At 40.9% G+C, this 25,203-nt stretch overlaps 1 long non-coding RNA gene across 2 annotated transcripts in view; it reads right to left on the bottom strand.

The window, feature by feature from the left end:
• The window catches only part of LOC132393692 (uncharacterized), a 123,364-nt gene that overhangs the window by 5,849 nt on the left and 92,312 nt on the right, over positions 1 to 25,203 (bottom strand). For both annotated transcript variants that reach the window (XR_009512040.1, XR_009512039.1), the window contains 2 exons: positions 11,848 to 11,900; positions 4,154 to 4,258 (listed from right to left, as the gene is read on the bottom strand). This is a non-coding gene — a long non-coding RNA (uncharacterized LOC132393692). The remainder of the gene's footprint in view (positions 1 to 4,153; positions 4,259 to 11,847; positions 11,901 to 25,203) is intronic.

Here is a 25,203-nt window from a genome sequence, read left to right as displayed (position 1 = left end):
AGCCTCCACATCTTTCTTATAGTGGGGTGACCAGAACTGTACCCAATTCTCCAGATGTAGCCTAAACCGCAGTTTTATAAAGTTGCAACATAACCTCTTGATTTTTTCAACTCAATGCTTTGACTAATAAAAGCAAGCATTCCATAAGCTTTCTTAGCCATCATATTGGCCTGTGTAGCCACTTCCGTGAAACTATGACTTGGATCCCAAAATCTCTCAGCTCAGCCACACTATTGCAGATCTTACCCTTAACAGTGTACTGTCTCCCTCCATTTGCCCTACTGAGGTGCAACACCTCACATTTATCTGGGTTAAACTCAAGAGAGAGAATTTGTAGAATGTCTGAGAGATAGCTTTTTAGAACAACTTGTTGCTGAGCCCACTAGCAGATCAGCTGTGCTGGATTGGATGTTGTGTAATGATCCGGTGGTGAGAAGAGAGCTTAAGGTTAAGGAACCCTTAGGGAACAGTGATCACAATGTGATTGAGTTCACTTTGAAATTTGAGAAGGAGAAACTGAATTCCAATGTGTCAGTATTTCAGTGGAATAAAGCAAATTATAGTGGCATGAGAGAGGAACTGGCCAAGGTTGAATGGAAAGGGATACCAGCAGGAAGGACAGCAAAGCAGCAATGGCTGGAGTTTCTGTGAAAAATGTGAGAAGTGCAAGACAGATATATTCCAAATAAGAAGAAATTTTTGAATGGAAGAAGGACACTACCATGGCTGACAGGTGAAGTCACAGCCAAAGTAAAAGCAAAAGAGAAGGCATGCAAGGAAGCCAAAGCTAGTGGCAAGATAGAGGATTGGGAAGCTTTTAAAAACTTGCAAAAGGAAACTAAGAAGGTCATTAAGAAGGAAAAGATGAACTATGAAAGGAAGCTGGCAAATAATATCAAAGAAAATAATAAAAGCTTTCTTCAGTATATAAAGAGTGAAAGAGAGTTAAGTGTAGATATAGGACCAATAGAAAATGATGCTGAAGATATTTTAATGAGAGACACAGAGATGGCAGAGGAACTGAATGGATATTTTGCTTCAGTCTTCACAGTGGAAGATATTTGCAGTATACCAGACAATCAAGAGTGTCAGGGAAGTGAAGAGTGTGCAGTGAAGATTACAACAGAGAAGGTACTCAGGAAGATTAATGGTCTGATGGTGGATAAATCTCCTGGACCTGATAGAATGCACTCTCATTTCTGAAGGAAGTAGCTGGACAGATTGCGGAGGCATTAACAATGATATTTCAAGAATCGATAGATTCTGGCATTGTACTGGATGACTGGAAAATTGCAATTGTTACTGCGCTATTTGAGAAGGGTGGGAGGCAGCAGAAAGGAAACTATAGACCTGTTAGCCTGACATCAGTGGTTGGAAAGTTGTTAGATTCAATTGTTAGTGATGAGATTACGGAATACCTGGAGGCACATAACAAGGTAGGCCAAGGCCAGCATGGTTTCCTGAAAGGAATATCCTGCCTGACTAACCTAATGCAATTGTTTGAGGAAATCACAAGCAGGGTAGGCAAAGGAGAAGCAGTAGATGTGGTGTACTTGGATTTTCAGAAGGCCTTTGACAAGGTGCCGCACATGAGGCTGCAGGGGAGTTACTAGCATGAGTGGGGTATTGGCTGATTAGCAGAAAACAGAGAGTGGGAATAAAGGGATCCTATTTTGGCTGGCTGCCAGTAACCAGTGGAGTTCCACAGGGGTCAGTGTTGGGACCGCTGCTTTTTACGATATATGTCAGTGATTTGGACTATGGGGTTAATGGATTTGTGGCTAAATTTGCCAATGATACAAAGAGCGGCTGTGGAGTCCAAATCATTGGGTGCATTTAAGGCAGAGATAGATATGTTCTTGATTAGCCAGGGCATCAAAGGCTATCGGGAGAAGGCAGGGGAATGGGGATGACTAGAAGAATTGGATCAACCCATGATTGAATGATGCAGATTTGATGGGCCAAATGGCCTACTTCTGCTCCTATATCTGATTGTCTTATGGTCTTATGGTCTAAACTCCATCTGCCAATTCTCAGCCCATGTCTGCAACTGATCAGTATTGTGCTGTATTCTTTGGCAGTCTTCTGCACTACCCACAACTCCACCAATCTTGGTACCATCTGCAAGTTTACTAACCCATCCATCTACGTTTTCATTCAGGTCATTTACATACATCACAAACAGTAGAGGTCCCAGCACAGACTCCTGCAGAGCTACAGTAATACAGACCTCCAGTTTGAATAAGTTCCTTCAACCACTGTCTTCAGTCTCCTATGTGCAATGTGAATCCAAACAGCCAATTTGCCGCAGACCCCATGCATCTGTGCATCTTAATCTTCTGGATTAGCCTCCCATGAAGGACTTTGTCAAATGCCTCACTAAAATCCATGTAGACAACATCCACTGTCCTATCCTCATCAATCTCTCTCGTTACCTTGTGAAAAAATTTGATGAATTTGGTAAGCAGGACGTCCCACGCACATGCCATGCTGGCTCTCCTTGATTAGGCCATTAGTTTCCAAATGCTCCTATGTCATTTCCCTAAAAATTTTCTCCAGCAATTTCCATTCAACTGATGTGTGACTCACCAGTCTATAGTTCCCAGGATTTTCCCTTGTTCCCTTCTTAAATAGAGGTACAACATCAACCACTCGTCAGTCCTCTTGGACCTCACCTGTGGCTAGACAGGACACAAAGGCCGAGCAATCTCATCTCCTGACTCTTTCAATAATCTGGGATAAGTCTCAGCAGGCCCTGGAGACTTATCCACCTTCATACTCATTAGGAGGCCAAACACTTCGTCCTTCTTGACCTCTAAACACCACAACATATTTATGCATTCAGCACTGATCTCCTGTCCTCCATATCCTTTTCCTTGTTAAATACTGAAGCAAAGTACTCATTAAGTACCTCACTCGCATTCTCTGCATCCAAGCAAATGTTCCCCTCTTTATCCTTGAGTGGTCCCTACCTATCCTCTTGTTCTTGATGTATGTATGGAATGCCTTGGGATTCACCTTAATCCTTCTTGCCAAGGACTTTTCATGGACTCTCCTGGCTTTCCTTATTCCCTTCTTTAGTTCTTTTCTGGCTTCTTTAAACTCCTCATGTGTTTCATTTGATCCTGACTTCTGAAGCTTTGCATACTTTTGCTTTTTCTTCTTGACTAAACTCATCACCTCTCTGGACATCCAAGGTTCTCGAATTTCCCATCCCTGTCCCTCCTTCTAACAGGAACATACCTTTCCTATACTCTGTGCAATTGATCTTTATACACCCTCCATGTGTCTGATGTAGACTTGCCAGAAAAAAGGTGTTCCCAATTAATGCTTCTTAGTTCCTGCTTAATGCCCGTAATTTGTCATACTCCAATTTAAAACTCCCCCACAAGGACTGTGCCTATCCTTATCTAAAGCTATCCTGAAAGTTAAGGTGTTGTGGTCACTGTTCCCCTACTGTTGACCCACTGAATGGTCAGTCTCCTGGCCAGGCATATTACCCAACACCAGGTCCAGTATGGACATTCCTCTCTTTAGACCATCCACATGTTGATTTCAGAAACCCTCCTGGTAGACTTAACAAATTCTGCTCCATCTAAACCCCTTGCACTAAGAAGGTCCCAGCATATATCAGGAAAGTTGAAATCCCCCGTGACAACAACCCTATTATTTTTACACATTTCCTTAAACTGATTACATATCTGTTCCTCAATGTCGCAGTGGCAATTAGGGGTCTGTAGTCCAATTCCATCAATGTGATTGCACCTTGCCTATTTCAGAGTTCCAAACAAATGGACTTAGTGTCTGACCCCCTCCATTATGTCTCCCCTGAATACAGCTGTGATATTGTCCCTGATTAGTAGTGCAATTCCACCCTCCTCCTCCCCCCCCCCCTTTACTTCCTCCTCCACCTTTCCTAAACCTGGTACATTAATCACCCATTCCTACCCCTCTCTCAGCTAAGTTTCAGTAATCGCTACAACACCGTAGTTCCACGTACTGATCCAAGCTCTAAGTTCATCACCTTTATCCATAATGCTCCTAGTATTAAAATATTCACACTTCGGACTATCCATCATACCTATATATTTTGATTTTGCTTTTCAAAACTTTACCTGACATCTTCCTTCTTGTCTGATAGTTCCTTACTGACCTGGGGCTCTGGATGCCTTCCTCCTGCGGAACTCTCCCAAGTAGCATCAGCAAACCTCCCAGCCAAGATACTGGTTCACCTCCAGTTCAGGTTCAGCCCATCGCTCTTGAGGTAAGAATCAAGATATTTACAAAATTAAGTAGATCCGTACATGAAACAGTACAGAACAGAAATAAATGTTGTAAGGTTAAAATGAGGTTGAGAGAATGGGCAAAGGCAGTGGTGCAATCTAAACATTAGCACAGACTGGAAGAACAGAATGGCTTCTTTTTTTGTTATATATCTCAGGTCCATTATTCCACTGAATTATTAGAAAAAAATTTAAAAATTATCAGGCATGACAAGCCAGCTGCTTTTTATTTGACCTAGCATTCACATTGTAAAGATGTCAATGCATGTACTGTGGACTATTTGAAAAACCATGAGGAAGATCCATCTTGAGGTAGATTTGCTTTCAATACTTTCTCATTCTGGCACTTCTAAAAAAACTGCAGTGCTTTTATCCCTGCTTTAATTTTGTTAGCATGTGACAGGTAAATATATTTAAGTAGTTTGTATCCCTTTATAAGCAGCAGGGTTGCCGCCACACTGTACTAGCCTCCAGTGTCGTCTGTGTGGAGTTTGTACATTGTTCCTTTGATTGCCTGGGTTTCTTCTGGATGCTGTAGGTTCCTCCCACATCCCAGAAATGTGCTGGCTGGTATATTAATTTATTTCCCCAATGTGTAGGTGAGTGAAAGAATCTGTGAGAGTTAATAGGAATTTCAGAAGAATGGTGATAGGATGTACATAATTAGGTACTTTATGTTGGGCACTGACTCAGAGAGTTAACTGGCCTGCTTCTGACTGAGGAAAATTGCTGTGACTCTTTAAGTCAAACATAAGGCCCAATTATCACAGTTAATATTTTGTATTTTTTTAAATTTTGCCCTGTTAATGTGACAGATGAAAATAGTAACCAATGATGTTTGTTGTCTAATTTCAGGAATTGCTTTTTAGAAAAGATCCAGCAGTTACATACTTAATAAATCTCTTTTTGCTCCTGTTCATTCTTAGAAATGCACCCACCACCACACATGGGTGACACTTTCTATTTTCCATACCGGCTTGTGCCATTTTACATCAAATACCAGATAAACAAATACAGTAAGACAGATTAAAAGGATATCCTTCTACATCCATCTACTGAAAATGAAAAACATGGATAATTCTACATCTTTTTTCCCCTTTGTTTAATGCAAGCATTTTTTAAATTTATTGTATTTTGCCAAATAAACTCCTCTCAGGTTTTCAACCGGGTATAGGTATCGATTATAATCGATGTTTCAATGACAGATTCCGCCATCTTCATCTGCAGATGGCAGAGTTTGTCATCAAAGCATCAGTTATAATCAATACCTGTACACAGCTGGAAGCCTGAGAAGATTTTATCTGTCATATACGCTGAGAAAGCACTAGATCCCTTTTCATACTGTATTTTGTCATAAAAACTAAAATAAAGCTTATGGGATTAGCATCATAGCTGCACTAACTACCATAGTCATATTCCAGTTTGCAAAGCAGAAGTTACTGTAAATATGCCCTGAAGGAATTAAGCTAGGAATCCCACTAAATATGTGCTTTAGTCCCCTCAGCTATTACCGACAAACCATGTTATCTTTCTTCATTTCATTTGGATTTAATTCTTCAATTATTTAGCGGTCGTACTCAGTGCAAGTTAAACATTTATAATTTATTTCAATTGAAAACACCTCTTTAATGCAATGTGGGATGAAATTTTAGCAAATTGTCTAATTTTATATGTAATTATTATTCATGAGAAATTGCCATTTACTCCAGTTGAGTGTCTCCATTGTAAACCAAAGATGTACACGAGCCCTAATCAGAATCAGAATTAGCTGTAATAACATTGGCAAACTGGATGTTGTGAAATTTGTTGCTTGGTGGCAGCAGTGCATTGCAATACATAGTAAAAATAACTTATAAAAATCCCTAAAATTGCCAGCTACAATTTCAACCCTAATATGTCACGTGATAATGTGGGACATTGTATAGATAAATTTCATTACTGTGTCCAAAATTTATCATTGTTCCTAATTATTATTTACATTCATGAATGCATTAACAAATAGCATTAAAGAATGTTTTCTTATTTTCTCCACTCTTTCAAATTATCAGAAATAAATTAAATTAACAAGACCCTGCAGATGTCAGGCTGAAGTAATCTTTTTACAGCTCGAGTTTCCATTCTATCATTTTAGTGATTGGTAGTGAGTCATTTTATGAACCAATAATATGCCACATATACTCAGATGAAGCAGCTTTGATTACTTAGTCAGGTTCCCTCATCTTGATTGAAGAATGCTCTAGACATCACACCACTCTCTATGGAAGTTTGGACACTGTGCAGTGACGGCCAGACAGGGTCACACGCCAACAGACCATCACTCAAATACATGTGAAGGGAAAGGTCTGTTAATAATTAGTATCTTCCCAGGTTACGGATAACACATCTCAGTAGCTAGGATTCTTTACTGTCAGCTTCATGCTGAGCCCAGGAGGTGTCTTGAGATGGTATGTGGCTAGCTGACGGAGGCGTGTTGTGCTTCCACTTATTACTAAACTACTCTTTTTTAAAAAAAAATCAGGATAACAAGTGCATCTGTCACTAACAAAAACCATTAATTAGGCAGCGCAAGCTCTAGCCTAACATAGAAGACTGGTAGATTTAACGTCTTAATATTTGGAATCATATTTATTCTTCTTTGCACCCAGGTAAATACATGAAATTACAATGAAACATAAAGAGAAATGTTGTAAGAAAACAGTAAAAAGCTGCAGTATAAATAATTTGTTTTCTGTTAACTGTAACAGTTAGTCTATTAAAATTATATATCGGACTATAAAAATTACACTGCTGTCTCTTTCTGAAGTGTCCCTAACACCAATGAGACCAGATGATGAGAGGGCGGGCTGGAAAACCTGTTGTATATGTGCAGCTGGACCATCTCTTCTGCCGTCCCATTTCTATATCTAACTTTATAGATCCAAGCCATCAATTGTATGGGAATTTGTAAAGAAACACAATTTGTAACTTCCGGGACTATCTTGTCGATCCACCGTTGCCTTCAAGTGAACAAACCAGTAGTTCAGTGGGTGTGGAAGAGCTTGCCAGCAGCGATGGCATATATCTTTAAAGACTGAGTTATTAGTAGATTCCTGCTGTTTGTTAGATATTCATACCCAGCAGAATCGCAATACTGTACATAACTTCAAGAGATCAGATTAAACTTGCCATATCTAACCATAAATAATGGGAGACAATGAACCAATAAAAGGGCAGGAGGCTTCAGATCCTTCTCATCTGCAATCTTCAGCACAACTGATTGCAGCATCTCCTCCAACACCACACCACTGTCAACCAGCTGCAAGGGGCTCGATTTGCCTGGTGTTACTTTTGGCCAATCAGTTGTAGCAATAGTATTTCCCCACACTCCTACAAAATTATCTCCAGATCCATTATCACCCCTTCCCACGTGCAAAAGCTCTATCCCTCTCCCTACTTACATAAGCCAAACCACCAATACCAAAGTCATATTAAAGCTAAGATGTGCTTGCATCTAGGATGTTTACCAACACTATGGTCACCTTTACCCAAAGCTGCAGCAGCACCTGACTCTTGTCTCAGCTCCTCAACTTGGCGACCATTATCCTGTCATTTTTAATATATGTCTCCGACTTTTTTTTAATATCTCCTTGGTCTGTCTCCCTAATTCCCTCCTCAATCAACCTTCACTCACTTGAACATATCTGCCTTTGTCTTACCTCACACCATTCCATTTATTAATCTTCTTCTTCTTCTTCACCCGGTCTCTTAGCATCAATAATAACATTCTTCCATTCTAGTTCTATTGATCACAAGATAACTGTTAAGGCTAATGCAGAACCATAGTCTTCTTTAGATGAAACAGGAGATGGCTGATGTGGAGGTGATTATGGATTTGTGAGGTGGTGTGCTCCTTCAGCCATTCGCACTGTCCTATCACTTGCCTCAAAGAAATAGACTCCTTCTCCATGATGAACAGTCATGAACCAGGGATTCCCAAAGAGATAGTGTGAATATTGCATTTCTCAAGGAGGTTTTAAACACATCATTACCCATTGGGTAATCTCTTTTCATCTCAGACTATTGGATAAAATGAATGCTTTAGAAGTTGTTCCTCAGACATGAATACTATGTGGCCTATACAGAGGAGATAACTGAGTGCAGTTAAACCCACAAGACTGTGGATGTTGACCCAGGAGAGGATGCTGACATTTGTTTGTTAATTCTTCCTGTGGATTTGTGAGAGTGGCAAATGGTATTCTTTTGTTCAAGAGAAGTTATAGGGATAACCTTAGGAACTGTAGACCAGTGAGTCTTATGTCAGTGGTGGGCAAACTATTGGAGAGAATTTTTAGAGATTTAGAGATTTCCAAGCATTTGGAGAAGAATAGTTTGATTAGGGTTCATCAGCATGGCTTTGAGAGGAGCAGGCCACGTCTAATGAACCTGATTAAATTGCTTGAGGAACTGACAAAACAAATTCATGAAGATAAAGCAGTGGATGTGGTGTCTATGGATTTTAGCAAGGTGCTTGACAGGTGGGCTCATTCAGAAAATCAGGAGGCATAAGATCCAGGGTAAACTTGGCCAGAAGTGGCATGCTCACAGAAGGCAAAGGATGGTAGTATTCCACCTGGAGTTCAGTGTCCAGTGGTGTTCTGTAGGAATCTGTTCTGGAGCCCTGCTCTTTATGACTTTTATGAATGAATTGAATGAGGAAATGGAAGGATTGGTTAGTACGTTTGCAGATGACATAAAGGTTGGTGGTGTTATGGATAGTGTAGAAAGTTGTCTTAGCTTACAACGGGGTATTGACAGGATGCAGAGCTGGGCTGAAATATAGCAGCTGGGGTTCAATCCAGAAAAGTGTGAAGTGATACCCTTCGGAAAGTTGAACTTCAAAGGAGATTACAGGGTTAATGACAGGATTGTTAGCAGTGTGGATGAACATAAGGATCTTGGGATCCATGTCTATAGATCACCCAAAGTTGTAACATAAATTGATAGGATGATTAAGAAGGTGGGTGTGTTGTCCTTCGTTAGTCAGCGGATTAAGTTCAATGTCCACAAGGTAATGTTGCCACTCCATAAAACTCTGGTTGTACCACACTTGGAATATTGTGTTCTGTTCTGGTCATCTCATTATCAAAATCAGAATAAGGTTTATGATCAGTGGCATGTGACGTGAAATTTGTTAACTTAGCAGCAGCAGTTCAATGCAATATATAATCTAGAAGTTATAAATAAATAAATAAATATATTGATAATAATAAGTAAACAAGTAAATCAATTGCAATATATGTATATTGAATAGATTTTTTAAAACATGCAAAAAACAGAAATACTGTATACTAAAAAGTGAGGTAGTGTCCAAGATTCAATGTCCATTTAGGAATCGGATGGCAGAGGGGAAAATGTTGTTCCTGAATTGCTGAGTGTGTGCCTTCAGGCTTCTGTATCTTCTACCTGATGATAACAGTGAGAAAAGGGCATGTCCTGGGTGCTGGAGTACTGCCTTTCTGAGTCACCACTCCCTGAAGATGTCCTGGGTACTTTGTAGACTAATGCCCAAGATGGAGCTGACTAGATTTACAACCCTCTGCAGCTTCTTTCGGTCCTGTGCAGTAGCCGCTCCCCCTATACCAGACAGTGATGCAGCCTGTCAGAATGCTCTCCACAGTACATTTATAGAAGTTTTTGAGTGTATTTGTTGACATACCAAATCTCTTCAAACTCCTAATGAAGTATAGTCACTGTCTTGCCTTCTTTACAACAAGATCATTATGTTGGGACCAGGTTAGATCCTCAGGGATCTTGACACTCAGGAACTTGAAACTGCTCACTCTCTATAGGAAGGGTGTGGTAGATTTATAGAGGGTGCAGTGGAGATTTACCAGGATGCTGCCTGGATTGGAGTGCTTGTCTTATGAGGATAGGTTGAGCGAGCTAGGGCTTTTCTATTTGGTGCAGAGGAGGATGAGAGGGCCTGTACTGTTCCATACTTTTCTATGTTCTATGAATTTGGAAGATTTCCCACACATAGTATTGATGATGTGGCTCCGGTAAGACGAGGCACCCTCAGAAGCATATGGCTGGGCGGGGATCCCTTCTGTCGAAAAGACCATGGGTTCTGGGCCAGTTTAGAGGTCTTTTTCTTGAAACACACTTTTTCATTAATTGACCTCATGTTCTTCCAGCTATGGTTAATTTCACCATCAACATCGGCCTTTTATGAGACCCGTTAATGAGATGCAATATAGTCCATATTTTCCTGTGAAACTATCCTATGGGAATGGAACTTAGCAGTGACAAGCCAAGACGGGAGACCTTTATCTTGTAGATGATGCGTGCAAGGCCTATCTTCTGGTGAATGAGTCAGTGATGAAATCACAAACAAGAAAAAATCTGCAGCTGCTGGAAATCCAAGCAAAACACACAAAATGCTGGAGAACTCAGCAGGCCAGGCAGCATCTATGAAAAAGAGTACAGTCGATGCTTTGGGCCAACACCATCAGCAGGACGAGGCCTTCACCTGCTGAAGGGGTCTCGGCCTGAAACATTGACTGTACTCTTTTCCATAGATGCTGCCTGACCTGCTGAGTTCCTCCAGCATTTTGTATGAGTCAGTGATAATATGGATTTCAACCTCTCTGTGTATTCACTACAAGGCCTCATCTCTCTCCATATCCATAACCTCTTCCAGGCCCACAGTCTCGGGGATATCCCTCTTACTCCCATTCTGGCTTCTAGAACATTCTCAATCTTAATTGCTTGTAATTGTCTGCCATGTCTTCTTGTGCCAAACCCTCCAGGCTCAGCAATTCCCCTTTTAATCTTTTCCGCTTCCCTGCTCTGCTTTCATCTTTTAGCATGCTATTTAAAACCTACCTCTTTGACCAAGCATTCATTCACTGCCTCAACATCTCTTGGTGTGGCTCAATATCAAAACTAGTTGATCACCTTGGAATATTTTGTTGTATTTAGTTCACAAAATAAGCTCAAGTTGCCGTTGTGCTTCCACCAGGTTCAGTGTAAGAAAACACTCAACCATGAGGATACAAAACGGCATGTGGGTTACTGGCTGAGGATGGCCAATAGCAGAGAATCTAAGGCACTTTAAGACAACTTCTCATTTTTCCATGATGCCTTGCTAGTTCCTGTCATTTGCCTGGAAGGGCAAGGAATGGATAAGACAATATCATTTATCTCACATAGAAGGCATTAATAGATGGCAAGTGGTGTGTGAAGACCTCCACTTAACTCTTGTTGTCCTCTCTCTGGGTGAAGGTGTCATTACAAAGATTTGTAGCAGTCATGCTTGAAAAAACTTTCCTCAAATCTCTCTGTCTAGAAGCACAATATAACAGAGTCCATGATAAACTCTCTTCTACGTCTCCCAATATACCCTGTTTATCAATGGCCAGTAAGGTACAGCAACAGCAGATCTAAGATAATCATGCAGCGTCTAATGCAGACTCTCCAGTGTTTTCTCTATCTCGATGTGCTCTTGCTCTCTGTGTTACACACCAGGCCAACTTTCTGCATTTCGAGCTGGTTCATGACCTGCATGAATCCTGTGTCAAAATACCTTCAGAGGGAGTGGCTCCTTCAAGGACTTGTCTTTGTCTGCAACTTGGACCACTGTGGGAGATAAAAGATTTGAATGTGTTTTTATCATGGTGAGAATGTTTGAACTCATGCACATGATCATATTTCGCTTACTGTTTACATCAACTCAACATGCCTAAGTGTTGTACGGCATGTGGCTTTCTGATATTTAATTCGATCAGCATGCAGCTAGGAGGCTCACATTTCCTATAGCCAAGTACACCTAGCATTCCCTACATTTCTGTCACTGCTACACAGCATTTATAAGCCATAAAATGGTTGGATGTTCACCTCCTGTTCTTGTATAATCCTTCATTTGCCTTCTGTCCCCTTTAAGCAGGGAAAACAGAGATCTCTGAGAAAGAATAATGGCACGCACTGGACCAACGGACAAAGTGGCACCTTTTCAGGATGAACAGAAGGGAGGCACAAGGTCTTGCATACAGAAGAGTGAATGGGCAGATGGAGATGTGAGGAAACTTACACACAGAAAGGGCTCCATGTACCTGCTAAGTGTGAATATAGCAATGCTTTCACAATGTATACTCTCTGCATTTTCTGCAGAAGCTTAGTTCTATCACCTTGTCACTGTCCTTTTAAGCAATATGTAACTTCTTTTCCCTTGGCAGTCCTGTTCCTCTTGGATCCCCCCAGCTTTATGTGAATTCCATATCAATAGTCCACTATTTTAGGATTTTTATTCCACTCTACCACCTCAATGGATCGGAAACCCATGAATTCCAGGGATTGGTTTACCATAATTTTCCCAAGCTCTCAAAAATAGTGAAGTTATTGTTCGAAGCTTAAAAGTAAAGTATTCCTTGCAGTAAACTTTTTCAAAATCATTCTTATTGTTGCTGTTTCTATTTCAGCTGCTAATGAAAACTGTTCTGACTAAGTCATTTAACTTAGTGCTGATGCTGGAGCTGACAGTCCCATGGGAAGATCACTTGGAAGAGGCCTTTGAAAGGAAGCTCTCCAAGTATGCAGGACTGGTCGGCAACTGCTAGCAGGCTGGATGGAGAGCAAGGTGTCTCCCAGTGGAAGTTGGTTGTAGGGGATTTGCAGCCCGTTCCTTAGAACAGCCTACAGCAATTTGGGCATCGAGAGAAAGAGGAAGAGGAGAGCCATCCGCAGTACCACCAATGCAGCAGAGAGGGCCTCAAGATGGCTGTGGCTCAAGAGAGGGGAGCCATGGGGTCATGTGTAGCCAGCCATCTGGACACAAGCTGGGGTCTGATCAGCCCCGGCTGGGTCACCTGGAGAAGGGTGTATGATGTTGAAAGACCCGAAACACCCGATACTTCCAGGAACATCACTGATGATGTGTCCAGAGGTATCAGTAGATGTATGCACACAACAGTTCTGCCTTATAAACAGCAGATTAGAAATGATTCCCATTCATAATAATTTCTCACTATGCAAGAAAAGAGAGTTCAAATAAAACGTTATACTATTGACACGTAGAAACCTGGAAGAATTCAACAACTCAAGCAGCATCTATGGAAGGAAACAGATAGTCAATGTTGCAGGTTGAGAACCTTCATCAAGTCCAGCTGTCCATTTTCCTCCATAGATGCTGCTGGCTTAGTGAGTTAATCCAGCATTTTGTGTGTTATTCTAGATTTCCAGCATCTACAGTTATACTACTACAAATTATAGGCATGTTGTTCTTCTGATATTTGGGGCTTGGTGGTTCCCAAGATTATCCTGATTACTACTAGAAATATTAATCTTTTAAATGAGGTTTAAATAAGTTCTCTCCTAATTGCATGGTATTAAGTTAAAAGTTCTAAGTACATTTATTGTCAAAGTACGTATACATTTTTGTTACGACACGCACCCATCTGCGCCAGTTTTCAAGGTTTAGACACGTTAACTCTCTGGGGTATGGATAGTTGACATTGGCCCTTTAAACATTTAGCATAGTCCCACTAATTGGTAGTTACATTTTGGGTGCCAAGGACTGAACTGTTAAGGAGCACTTGAATTGAGGTTCAATGCGCAGTTGTAAGCTTTACCAGTGGTTTTGTCTAGGGTTTGTTCTGTGCTCAGTTCTTTATCCAGTTTGAAACTATGTCTCAAGCTGTGCTTCAGATACTCCAGCATTTGGGTCCAAGCCATCCTCGACAAGGACACTCATCACAGTTTTATGATCTTGAGGAAACCAGCTTTCCATGAGCCAATTCTCATCAAGGTTTAGGGAATGGAGAGGATATGCAACTTTAAATTGCTCAGTGTTAACATTTTAGAGGATCTATCCGGAGTCCAGCATGTAAGTGCCATTATGAAGCAAGCAGGGCAGTGCCTCTACTTCCTTAGAAGTTTGTGAACATTCTGCATGACATCTAAAACATTGAAAAGCTTCTGTAGATGCGTGGTGGTGAGTATGCCGACCAGTTGCACTATGGAAGTACCAATGCTCTTGAACAGAAAATCTTCCAAAAAGTAATGGATACGGCCCAATGGGTAAAGCCCTCCATACTACAGAGAACATCTACATAGAATGCTGTCACAGGAAGGCAGCATCCATCATCAGGGATCCCCACCACCCAGGCCATGCACTCTTCTCACTGCTGCCATCAGGAAGAAGTTACATGAGTGTCAGGACCCACACTACCAGGTTCAGGAAGAGCTATTACTGTTTAACCATCAGGCTCTTGAACCAGAAGGGATAACTTCAGTCAACTTCACTCACTTCATCGCTGAATTCTGCACAACCTATAGACTCACTTTCAAGGACTCTTCATCTCATGTTCTCATTATTTATTGCTTATGTATTTTACTATTATAATAATAATAATAATAATAACAATAATTATTATAGATGTTTATATTTTTCAGCTCAAGCTGAAAAAAAACCTGAGGTAAAGGCATACCTAAGCATTCTCATTTCTCAATTGCTAGAAACTTTCAGACTATTCTAATGCTGTTTAGTATTGTGGCTTTCTGAAGATTTACATAGATATTACTGCATGGACCAAATTGTTTAATGCCTTTGAGATAATACTAGTTACAGGTACTACTTTTCAGGACAATGTATACCCTGTTCATGTTCCAAAGTCTTTCAATTTCCTCTTTTTTTTATATTTGCACAGGCTGCTGTCTTTTGCACATTGGTTATTTGTCTGTCCTGCTGGGTCCGGACTACTGATTCTATTGTGCATCTTGGATTTACAGTGATTTTCCACAGGAAAATAAATCTCAGGGTTGTATACGGTACTTTGATAATAAATTTACTTTGAACTCTGAGGATTTTAAAGATTTTGCCTCAAACAGAATACAGGGATGATTTGCTCATTGGGATTTTCTTTCAATGAGTAAACCAAAAACAAAGTGTGTTATACTGAAGCTCATATTACCCACCAGTAATCAAGAACTGTTAACTATGATCGGAGAAATGATTATACTTGTTCCGAATAACTTGAAGTTGAGCTCCATATCATAAAATGAATGGAGTGGGACAACCATCATCTTTCTTGCTACTGGTTCGGTCCTTGAGATCTAAAAAGGGCCATTTTTTAAAAGCAACAACAACAAGATGAAAGTAATTGAAAAGAACCCAGTGCATTCTGAAGAATGGATAAGGTTGGCCACATGTGTGACTACAAAGGAAGATTTTGTAGTTTTATGGTGTTTCGTGTTGAGCAAATGGATAAACTACTTTTGATACAGAAACCTTAGGGATATGGATTAACTTCAAACCTTTTGCAGATAGGATACTTCCTTAAATCAGCCTATTTATTTAAAATGTGCCATAAGGGATTACATTTTGCGGCTGTACATAAATCTTAGGCTTTCATAATATCTGTTGTCCCTCCGTTGCCTTTAAAGTAAGACTGAACTTGTGCAGTCTGTTCCAGCTGAAAGGCATATGTTAACCTCCTGCAGATTTTCAAAAGCAGTCATAGTAAATTCAAGCTGATAAGTACTTTAGGAGGAGCGGCACCATTTTCCTGATCATATATTCATCAGTACTTAATCACTGGCCATGTGGGCTCAAAAAGCCCAATTAGGAATTGTGCATATTATTATTATGTGAAATAATTCTTTTAGATATCTGCAGGAATATCTATAAATTGAGTTGGATGTTCAAAAGTCACTATTTGACCTTTTTAGAAAAATATCTTGAACAAAGTCGTATCACAAGGATGTCAGGATTTGTTACAACATTCACAGGCAGAGAAGAATTTGATTTCCTACTGGTGCATTACGTGCTCCATTGTTCATTTCCCTTTTCGAGTTTGTTTCAAATTGCCCAAATCTTTCAGGCTGTGGAAACCTGGAGAGTTTTGGCATTATGAACATGGTTACATCAGGACGCTCAGTCCTGAAGAAGGGTCTCAACCTAAAGCATAGACTATCTATTCATTTTCATAGATGCTGCATGACTTGCTGAGTTCCTCCAGCATTTTGTGTGTGTTGCTCTGGATTTCCAGCATCTGCAAACTTTTTTGGGTTAATTATACCAGAACTACAGTATTTACCAGAAAAAAAGACACCCAAAAAAAGAAATAACTACAACATTATTTTGGTAAAGGTGATGTGTCACAAAAGGGAATTAATTGAATGTTTGAAAGACAGACTGGGCTGTCAGTGAATGTAACAACTATCCTCCCCAATGTTAAACGCTGTATCCAATTAAAACAGGGATGTGTGCCTGGTCTATGCTGCACTCTTACTCTGTGGTATTTTATTTGATGCTTTTCAACTAGTCTGGTAGACACTCAAGTCAGTAGAGGAGGGCATCATTAAGTGTAAATTTGAGTCCGTGGTTTGAACTGTGTTTGCTGCAAACTAACCATGGAAACCATAAGAAGCTCATCTGGTGCCAGAAGATACCTGTCAAACTTTGTTATGCATTCCTTTGTGGGCCTGAAAGGGCAAATATGTTCTTCTTGAACATTTTGTTGTTCTAAGTTTCCCATTGTCATCATAGACCCAACACCTTTGTCAGAGAATGTTCCTGTGGATCCTTGGCTATGGCTTTCCATTGTGAACACCTAACACCAGCTGATGAATCAATTCATTCATACAGGGTTTATTGGTGATTTTTATGTAATTAAGAGCCAAAGATAAAATGGCCCAGACCTTTGACTGATGAGCCTGAACCTGGCCCTTGTAGGTTCATGGTCACCATTAAAATCTACATAAACAACACTTGACTGAGGTCAGGATCATACCTACATGGCTGGTGGTGTGACATCCTGCCTCCTTCACCATTTGCCATCCTGATGAAGGGTCATTAACCTGAAAGTCTGAGTCTGATTTTCTCTCTCCATCGAAGACCAAAAGATATAGAAGCAGAATTGGGCCAGTCGGCCCATCAAGTCTTCTCCGATATTTCCCTCTCAACCTCATTCTCCTGTTTCTCCTCATAACCTTTGATGCCCTTACTAATCAAAGAACCTATCAAGTTCCATAGAACTATAGAACATTACAGCACAGAAACAGGCCTTTTGGCCCTTCTTGGCTGTGCAGAACCATTTTTCTGCCTAGTCCCACTGACTGCACCTGGACCATATCACTTCATACCCCTCTCATCCATGTACCTGTCCAAGTTTTTCTTTAATGTTAAAAGTGAGCCTGCATTTACCATTTCGTCTGGCAGCTCATTCCACACTCCCACCACTCTCTGTGTGAAGAAGCCCCCCACTAATGTTCCCTTTAAACTTTTCCCCCTTCACCCTTAACACATGTCCTCTGGTTTTTTTCTCCCCCAGCCTCAGTAGAAAAAGCCTGCTTGCATTCACTCTATCTATACCCATCATAATTTTATATACCTCTATCAAATCTCAACCTCATTCTTCTACACTCCAGGGAATTAAGTCCTAATCTATTCAACCTTTCTCTGTAACTCAGTTTCTCAAGTCCAGGCAACATCCTTGTAAACCTTCTCTGCACTCCTTCAACCTTATTAATATCCTTCCTGAAATTTGGTGATCAGAACTGCACACAATACTCCAAATTCGGTCTCACCGATGCCTTATACAACCTCACCATAGCATTCGAACTCTTATACTCAATACTTTGATTTATAAAAGCCAAAGTACCAAAAGCTCTCTTTACGACCCTCTCTACTTGTGATGCTACTTTTAGGGAATTTTGTATCAGTATTCCCAGATCCCTCTGTTCTACTGCACTCCTCAGTGCCCGACCATTTACCTTGTATGTTCTACCTTGGTTTGTCCTTCCAAAGTGCAATACCTCAAACTTGTCTGTATTAAACTCCAGCTGCCATTTTTCAGCCCATTCCTCCAACTGGTCCAAATCCCGCTGCAAGCTTTGTTTACCTTCCTCACTGTCCACTACAGCTCCAATCTTTGTATCATCAGCAAATTTACTGATCCAGTTTACCACATTATCATCCAGATCATTGATACAAATGACAAATAACAATGGACTTATTTCCATTGTTATTAACAATGGAGTATTAACAAATTCCATAAAAAACTCCACTTTAAGTATGACCTGTCCTGGCCTCCACGGCCATCTGAGGCAGTGAATTCCACAGATTCACCACCCTCAAACTCAAGAAATTCCTCTTCATTCCTGTTCCAAAGGGATGTCCTTCTGTTATGAGGCTGTGCACTATGATCCTAGACTCCCTTAATATAGAAAACATCCTCTCCACATCCACCCAATATTCTATAGATTTCAATGAGATTCCCACTCCGGATTCTTCTAATTTCCAGCAAATATAGGCCCAGAACCATCTAACGCTCCTCCTATGTTAACCAACTCATTCCCAGGATCATTTTCATGAACTACCTCTGGACCCTCTCTAATGCCAGCACATAGATAAGGGGTCGAAAATTCCTCACAGTACTCCAAATGTGGTCTGACCAATGCCTTATAAACCCTCAGCTATCTGACTTGTTTTAGCGTTTCTGTCATTTTCGACTCCAGATTCTGCTGAGATCTATAAAAAATTTTTGAAGCAAAGCAATAAATGTGTATTTTTCCCTCTGCAGGAAGCAAAGAGCAAATACTGCAATATTATGGTGACAGGGTCACATAACCCTGCCTTGCATTTCATTGGCAAAGGGAATTGAAAAATGATCTGATCAAAGTATTTGGATTGTTAACAGGAATTGATATGGTACCTGGAAGCTATTTCCTTCCTCTGGTCACAAAATCTAGAACAAACAAGTATAGTAATTGTAAAATATAGGGTTGGGTCTATTCAGGATGTTATCCATCTCCTTGTGTATAGAGGCAGTGGAAAACTAAAACTCACCCAGCTAGAGGACAATGGGTTGAAGGATCAAATTATATTCTGAAGTAGAGTTGGGCAAGAGTATGGGGAGTATGAATAAATACTGATAAATGGAATTGAAGTGTGGATTAGCCATAATCTAATTCAAGGGCACAACAGGCTCGTGGGGCTGAATTTCTCTTTCTGCTGATGTTTCTATGTTCAATCAACTTTATATGTGGATTGGCATACTGCATGCAATTAAAACAAAACCAATTACATTTACTCAGCTTTTAAATCGTGCTGTGTATAAGACTAGCACCGCGAAAATCCTATTTTGTGACACAAGTTTTCACCAGTAAACAATGCAAATTTATTCAAAACTAAATCACTCTATATGATTAGAAACCTAAGGCTTCTGGTTTGGACTGCTGAACTTCTGTTCTAGGTCCTCTGCACATGTAACACATATACAGACAGAGCCCACCTGCCATACATAATGCAGTGCCAAATTTTAATGACCTTAGCACAAACGTTGTTCTATGCATGAAGCCCATGATGCAAGCACTAACAAAGTACTGAAGCCTGTTACTTCATTACTTAATGAGGCTCCAACCTTACTTAAAGTTCTGCCAGGAAGTTCTAAGTCTACATCATCGTCCGCATTTGTTCTGTTTTAAGTACCTTTCCTAGTGATGGCTCTCTTCACTTAAACTTCCTTGTCAATTATTTCACTAATACTTATACCTTCTGTATATCTCCTCATGCTCCAACACTCAACCATCACCGCTCCACTTGACCACACTTCAAACCATTCTGTCCCTTTCCCCCTTCAATTATTTCCCCTCATCTGATCATCATCCTCAAGCAAATCCCTACCCACCATTTTTCCTCTGCCCAGGAGACCTCTTTGTGCCCCATAATTCTTGACACCATTGATTCCCTTCTTCCCGTCACTGCCAAACTAACTTTCTTCACCATGTCAGTGATAAAAAGACATTTATGTGCGTTTAAGGTCCAAGAGGGACACTGAAGCCAATCAACTGTTCACTGTTTTTTAAAAGGAACAGTGCAGAGACAAAGGAAAAGGAATAAATGCCAGGCAAACAGGACCATTAACTAGAACTTCAAAAATCAAGCTAACACCAATACAGCAGCTCAGCAGTGGTAGCTTAGTACTAAATAAATGCTGCTCCTTAACAGCGTCAACGTAAGCAGTAATCTTCTTTCCTGGAACCAGGATAATGGTGAGCAGGGAGCGTTGATGCTGCTCTGCTTTTGGTCATAGCATGACAAACTGAAACCAGAGGAAGGGAGCTAAACACCACCATGATGAAACACTAATTGACTAGAACATGCATAGTCACGAGCGTAATTGCTAAATCCGTTCTGCAGCCCACCTGTAATAACACGCAGAACTCGGAGCAGAGACAGTAGTTGTGGCATTTAACCTTGCAAAGCCTACCCTATCATCTACAACACCATGTACCTCAAGCATGAGAGAAAGTCACAGCTAGGGGATCCATACAAAACAGACCCAGACTATAATCAGCAGTGCTTTAATATACAGTTCATAATCATAAATATTACCAAAACTGAAAAACTAATCTTAGAACATCTGATGTGCATCAAACTAGACAGGCAGGGAATGGAGTCACTTTCATGATAAGCTTCACAGGGATGGGGACAGATCTGTTGTTATTCTTCCACTAATGGCAATATCATTGGATGTAAATCTTTCAGAGTATTAATAAACCAGCAGCCTTAAGACAATGTAATTTAAACACAAGAGATTCTGCAGATTCAGGAAATCTACATCGGAGCGATGCAACGTAGATTGGGGTCCACTTTGTCTGCCACAAAAGGTTGGCTTTCCCAATGGCATCCATTTTAATTCTACTTCCCATTCCCATTCCAGCATTCCAGTCCATTGCTTCCTCTACAGCCGTGATGAGGCCACTCTCAGGTTGGAGGACCAACACCTCATATTCTCTCTGGGTAACTTCTAACCTAAAGCCTTGAAGATTGATTTCTCTAACTTCTGGGAATTTCATCCCCTCCCCTTTCTCTCGTTTTCCATTCCCCATTCTGGATCCCCTCTTCCTCTTTCTCTTCTCATCGGCCCATCACTGACCTCTGGTGCCCTTCCTCCTTTCCCTTCTCCCAAAGTTCATTCTCGTCTCCTATCAGATTCCTCCTTCAGACCTTTCCCGCTTCCACCTATCACCATCCAACTTCTCACTTATATCCCTCCTGTCTTCCCCCTCACCTGGTTTAACCTATCACTTGCCAGCTTGTACTCCTTCCCCTCCCCTGACTTACTCTGACGTCTTCCCTCTTCCTTCCCAGTCTTGATGAAGGGACTTGGCCCAGAATGATCAATCCCCCCAAGTGGATGCTGGAAATACCCTGCAGGGTAAGCAGCTTGTATGAAGAATATGCTGAGGTAACATTTCAAGTCATTGTCTTGTTGAGCCAGTGGAACATGATGAACATGGAACAATATCCATTTGCACAGAATATTCATTACCAAAGGTACCAATCCCAGCTAAATGCAGACTAAATATTAATACTTTCATCATTGCAAATCAAATTAGAATCCTGGCATTGAACAAAATTCAATTCAACTGGCAGCAAAATCCTAAAGCATGAAATATTGCATGTTTTATTTTGAGGCCATAACATAGAAAATGGTGTCAGCATGACTGTGCTTTTCAGTCTGAATCTTGAAACCAATAAGCAGGAGGACGGAAATAAGAGAAAATCAGCAGATGCTGGAAATCCGAGCAACACACGCAAATGCTGGAGGAACTCAGCAGGCCAGGCAGCATCTATGGAAAAGAGTACAGTCGACATATCGGGTCGACCATTCAGCAGAACCTGAACTGAATTGATTTGACTTTATTACTTACATCCTTCGAGGAGTAAAAATCTTTACGTTATGTCTCCGTCTAAATTAGCAATATGCAATTTATAGTAATTTATAATAAATATTTTGTACAACAGGACAGTCAATATAGCATAGAAATACAATTTTACCAGTATGAACTAATCAGTCTGATGGCCTTGCGGAAGAAGCTGTCCCTGAGCCTGTTGGCCCTGGCTTATATGCTGCAGTATTGTTTCCCAGATGATAGCAGCTGGAACAGTTTGTGGTTGGGGTGACTGAGGTCCCCAATAATCCTTTGAGCCCCTTTTACACACCTGTCTTTGTAAGTGTCCTGAATAGTGGGAAGTTCACATCTACAGATGTGCTGGGCTGTCCGCACCACTCTCTGCAGAGTCCTGCGATTAAGGGAGGTACAGTTCCCATACCAAGCAGTGATGCAGTCAGTCAGGATGCTCTCAATTGTGCCCATGTAGAAAGTTATTAGGACTTTGGGGCCCATACCAAAGTTCTTTAACCGTCTTAGGTGAAAAAGACGCTGTTGTGCCTTTTTCACCACACAGCCGGTATGTACAGACCACGTGAGATCCTCGGTGACCGAGGAACTTAAAACTGTTCACCCTCTCAACCCCAGATCCACTGATGTCAGTAAGGGTTAGCCTGTCTCCATTCCTCCTGAAGTCCACAACCAGCTTGTTTTCTTGACACCCCTGTGTCAGGGTGATGACTTCTTCTCTGTAGGCTGCCTGATTATTATTTGAGATTAGGACAATCAGTGTAGTGTCATCAGCAAATTTAATTAGCAGATTGGAACCGTAGGTGGCGATACAGTCATGGGTATACAGGGAGTAAAGGAGGGGCTTAGGACACAACCCCGAAGGGCACCTGTGTTGAGGGTCAAAGAGGCAGAGGTGAGGGAGCCCACTCTTACCACCTGCTGATGATCTGACAGGAAGTCCAGGACCCAGCTACACAAGGCAGGGTGAAGGCCGAGGACTCTGAGCTTCTTGTCGAGCCTGAACTGAGGCCCAAGAGAGCATTCTCACATAAGCATCCTTCGTCTCCAGATGTGTAAGGACGGTGTGTAGAGCAGTGGCTATTGCGACGTCTGTTGATCAGTTGTGTCAGTAGCCAAATTGTAGAGGATCCAGTGTGAGTGGTAGCATGCTGTAAATGTAGTTCTTGACCATCCTCTCAAAGCATTTGCTTATTATTGAGGTGAATATGATAGGACACTTGTCGTTCAGAGATGTTACCTTGGTCTTTTTAAGTACAGGGATGATGATGGATGTTTTGAAGCAGGAGTGCACTCCACTCTGGGAGAGGGAGAGTTTAAAAATGTTTGTAAACACATCTGTCAGTTGTGCCACACACACTCTGAGTACCCGTGCTGGGTTGCCGTTGTGGTGAACTATGTGCCTGTTGGGACACGCCCCCTGCTGACTGCTCCTGTGGCTCCTCCCACAGGCCCCTGTTTAAAGGAGATCTGAGGCCTGACGCTCGGCCTCAGTCTCCAGGACATTGTATGATAGACACTCACTCCTGGTTCCTTCTTCCAGTCAATAAAAGCCGATATCTCGCCTTACGTCTCAGTGTGAGTTATTGATGGTGCATCAGCCGTCCAGTCCTGAAGCCTTGTGACCGTCCACTCGTTGGAAACACCGGGGTACTTCAGCCTCAGAGATGACCAAGCTGTAGGTTGCATCAGGGGCTCAGAGTTGGCAAAATTTCATCGAGCATAAAAAAGATTTAGCTCATCTAGGAGAGAGGCAGTGATGTTGGAAACTACACTGCGTTTAGCTTTGAAATCTGCGATGGTGCGCAGACCTTGCCATAAGCCACGTGCGTTGGTGGAGTCTTGTGTCTGAATTTTGGCCCTGTATTGTTGTTTCACTGCCTTGATGACTTTGCGTAGAACATAACTGCATTTCTTGACTTCTAAGCAGATGTACTTTACCATGTTGTATCATCAGGAAGTGGCTGATATGCTGGTGCCAACAGTCTCCTAAGTGACAGAACATTGGTTGTGAAGCAAGTGAAAATCAGTCTGATTGGACAACACTGCAGCAAGCCTGGGAGAGAATGAATGACACCCAGCAGCAGCCCACAGTGAATGATAGTTAAGCCCATGTTATAGCTGGTAACACCCAAATGTTTGATCTTCATCTGTGATAAAGTGAAGTACATCAATTCTCAAAGCTGAGTGAATTTTGTAAAAGTACTGACATTTTATTTATTAATATGGCAAAAAAATATTAACAAAGAAGTCCATTTGGCTTATCTGAACATCAAGACAACCAATGTACAGCATCAGGCCAAAGGTGCGACAGTGGTACTGGATAACACTTTTCCAAATTTATTGGCATAACATAGAATAATTAGGTTCAAAGTGCAAAGTTCAAAGTAAATGTATCATTAAAGTACATATATGTCTCTGTATTCAAGACCGAGATTCATTTTCTTGCGAACACACTCAGTAAATCCATGACCGTAATAGAATCAATAAAGGACACGCAGACAAGCAGACAAACGACGAATGTGCAAAAGGCAACAAACTGTGCAAATACAAAAGAGAAATTAATGGTAACAACAATAATAATAATAAACGAATAAGCAATAAATAACAAGAACATGAGATGGAAGGTCCTTGAAAGTAAGTCCTTAAGTTTTAGGAACAGTTCAGTGATGGGGCAAGGGAAGTTGAATAATAGTATCCCCACTGGTTGAGGGTAAATAACTGTTCCTGAACCTGGTGGTGTGAGTCCTGAGGCTCCTGTACCTTATACCTGATGGCAGCAGCAAGAAAAGAGCATGATCTGGGCAAAGGGTGTCCCTAAGCGTATGTTTCAATGCTTTAACACTTTTAAGGGTTTCAAATTACATTAGAAACTTGAAACCTTCAATGTTTTAATAGCCATCTCACCTTTGAATGTTGCAGACTTGCAATGCATGAATTAAAACAAATATTGTTTTGGTTAAATAAATGATACCCATATGTTTTGATTCATTTCTGGTTAGTTATTACTTCTTCATATTCCAAGGAGTTGCTGCTTCCTTTGTCTATAATTGATAAGCAACTACATTGATAGATGGGGTCAAACAGAGGAATATCAAATTTGTCTTTACAAATATGAACTTAAAGATGCTGTAGTTCATTATTAGCCTTATATCCACTCATGCAAACATATCTAAGAAAATCAATAGTGCATAATGCATTTTGGAATAGGATAATTTTGTACCAATATCACCCA

The sequence above is a fragment of the Hypanus sabinus genome, chromosome 5 (assembly GCF_030144855.1).
Source record: "Hypanus sabinus isolate sHypSab1 chromosome 5, sHypSab1.hap1, whole genome shotgun sequence".
Lineage (NCBI taxonomy): Eukaryota > Metazoa > Chordata > Chondrichthyes > Myliobatiformes > Dasyatidae > Hypanus > Hypanus sabinus.
This window is presented reverse-complemented; position numbering and strand designations above follow the sequence as displayed.